Source organism: Palaemon carinicauda, chromosome 38, assembly GCF_036898095.1.
Source record: "Palaemon carinicauda isolate YSFRI2023 chromosome 38, ASM3689809v2, whole genome shotgun sequence".
Taxonomy (NCBI): Eukaryota; Metazoa; Arthropoda; class Malacostraca; order Decapoda; family Palaemonidae; genus Palaemon; species Palaemon carinicauda.
In genome coordinates, this window is record NC_090762.1 from 22,601,066 (window position 1) to 22,604,482 (window position 3,417).

A 3,417-nucleotide genomic window follows, 5' to 3' on the forward strand; every position below is an offset into this window, starting at 1 on the left:
CGGCTTGCAAATGAAAAAGAAGACAAAGGTTATCTTTATCATTGCAGAGGAAAAAATCAACAAATGGTAAAACTGGGTATTTGATTCATCTTGGGGTACGAAATAGCAGTGTTCGTTGTTATTGATTCCTAACTTCGTACTCATCGGCCACTTATTCGTACCTAACTTTGTATTATCTTCCCTTCTCAGTTCCATTTTAGTTGTTCTTTGTCTTCTAACCACTCTAAATAAGATTTATTCTCTTGTGTATTATTGTTTTACATGTAGTACAATTCAGATGAGTTTCTATTTAACAATCTCTAGTAGCTCATCATTGCATGAACGGGTTTTGTATAAATCTATAAAATAAACTCTACGGGTTACAGCGTCCATGTTTAATTGAAGATTATGAGGGGGAGTTATATCGTACTGGATGTAACTGAAAGGATTTGTAATAAGTGGGAATTTAACCAACCCCCCCCCTCTCTCTCTCTCTCTCTCTCTCTCTCTCTCTCTCTCTCAGAGAAAGAAGAAGAAGAAGAAGAGGAGCGGGAGGAGGAGGACAACTCCCAAAACACCTTAGACCCAAGCGTTCAGTAACCAGGTCTACAAGCTGTCAAAACAGGATGACTCAAACGTACACACTACAAGCAAGATAAACACCAACAAGAGAAAAATTCAAACAGAAAGTATGCCCAAGCAAACAAAAGCACACATCCCTTACAGGGACATAAGATTTATGCCTTGGGTACGACTAGAGAAGCTCCCAAATGGATACTCCGTCTTTATATAGATACGGAGGAGGATTCATCTCTCTTTATCTTGGGATGAAGTTTGGCTGTTAGAGCGGTTTGTTAGGTTAGAGTCGTTTCCTTTACATTATGTTTGGTTTGCTCTGGTTGATATGATGGGGAGAGAGAGAGAGAGAGAGAGAGAGAGAGCATGATTTTAATAACAAATAAGGGGTGTCCACTTTCAATATACCGTATAAACACACACACACACACACACATATATATATATATATATAGTATATAAATTATATCATGGAGGCAGCATGAGGAAGGGCAGTATATATATATATATATATATGTATGTATATATATGTATATATATGTATATATATATATATATATACATATATATATATATATACATTTATCATGGAGGCAGCATGAGGAAGGGCTGTGAATGGTGGAATGAAGGAGTGAAGGTAAAAGTGGAAGAGAAAAAGAGGGCTTTTGAAGAATGGCTGCAGAGTAATAATAGTGTAGAGAAGTAAGAAAGATATAGAGAGAAAAATGTGGAAGTAAAGCGCAAGGTAAGTGAGGCAAAGAGGGCAGCTGACCTGAGGTGGGGTCAGGGATTGGGTCATTCATATGAAGAGAATAAGAAGTTTTGGAAAGAAGTGAAGAGAGTAAGGAAGGCTGATTCAAGAATTGAAGAAACAGTGAAAGATGGAAATGGAAGGTTGTTAAAAGGAGAGGAGGCAAGGAAAAGGTGGACGGAGTATTTTGAAAGTTTACTGAATGTTGAGGATAATAGGAAGGCAGACATAATTGCTGTTGCACGTGTTGAGGTGCCAGTGAAGGGAGATGAGAATGAGAGAGATTACTATAGAGGAAGTGAGGAGAGTACTAGATGAAACGAGAGTATGAAAAGCATCTGGTATGGATGGTGTGAGAGCTGAGATGTTGAAGGAAGGGGGTGTGACTGTACTTGAATGGTTGGTGAGATTGTTTAATATGTGTTTTGTGTTATGAATAGCACCAGTAGATTGGGTTTGTGCGTGTATTGTACCACTATACAAGGGTAAGGGAGATGTGCATGAGTGTTGTAATTCAAGGGGTATTAGTTTGTTGAGTGCAGTTGGAAAAGTGTAAGGTAGAGTACTGATTAATAGGATTAAGGATAAAACAGAGAATGCAATCTTAGAAGTACAGGGTGGTTTTAGAAGAGGTAGGGGATGTATGAATCAGATTTTTACAGTTGGGCAGATATGCGAGAAATATTTAGCAAAAGGTAAGGATGTGTATGTTGCGTTTATGGCTATGGAGAAAGCGTATGATAGAGTTGATAGGGAAGCAATGTGGAATGTGATGAGGTTATATGGAGTTGGTGGAAGGTTGTTGCAAGCAGTGAAACTACAAAGGTAGTAAAGCATGTGCTTAGGATAGGAAATGAAGTGAGCGATTGGTTCGGGTGAGAGTTGGACTGAGACAGGGATGTGTGATGTCACCGTGGTTGTTTAACTTGTATGTTGATGGAGTGGTGAGAGAGGTGAATGCTTGAGTGCTTGGACGAAGATTGAAACTGGTAGACGAGAATGACCATGAATGGGAGGTAAATCAGTTGTTGTTTGCGGATGATACTGTACTGGTTGCAGACGCGGAAGAGAAGCTTGGCCGATTAGTGACAGTATTTGGAAGGGTGTGTGGGAGAAGGAAGTTGAGAGTTAATGTGGGTAAGAGTAAGGTTATGAGATGTACAAGAAGGGAAGGTGGTGCGAGGTTGAATGCCATGTTGAATGGAGAGTTACTTGAGGAGGTGGATCAGTTTAAGTACTTGGGGTCTGTTGTTGCAGCAAATGGTGGAGTGGAAGCAGATGTGCATCAGAGAGTCGATGAAGGATGCAAAGTGTTGGGGGCAGTTAAAGGAGTAGTAAAAAATAGAGGGTTGGGCATGAATGTAAAGAGTTCTGTATGAGAAAGTGATAATACCAACTGTGGTGTATGGATCGGAGTTGTGAGGAATGTGAGTGACGGAGAGACATAAATTGAATGTTTGAGATGAAGTGTCTAAGGAGTATGGCTGGTGTATCTCGAGTAGATAGGGTTAGGAACGAAGCAGTGAGGGTGAGAACGGTGTAAGAAATGAGTTAGCAGATAGAGTGGATATGAATGTGTTAAGGTGGTTTGGCCATGTTGAGAGAATAGAAAATGGCTGTCTGGAAAAGAAGGTGACGAATACAAGAGTAGACGGGAGAAGTACAAGAGGAAGGCCAAAGTTTGGGTGGATGGATGGAGTGAAGGAAGCTCTGGGTGATAGGAGGATAGATGTGATAGAGACAAGAGAGCGTGCTAGAAATAGGAATGAATGGCGAGCAACTGTGACGCAGTTCTGGTAGGCCCTGCTGCTTCCTCCGGTGCCTTGGATGACCACGGAGGTACCAGCAGAAGGGGATTCAGCGTTATGAAGCTTCATCTGTGGTGAATAATGTGGGAAGGTGGGCTGTGCCACCCTAGCAGTACCAGCCGAACTCGGTTGAGTCCCTTGTCAGGCTGGGAGGAACGTAAAGACGTCCCCTTTTTTGTTTCATTTGTTTGATGTGCCTTGGTATATGCATGTATATATGTAAATATATAATATATAATATATATGTGTAGAAATCACGAAAGCTGACACGTGATGAATATAAAATGTATTATAGCCACGGAA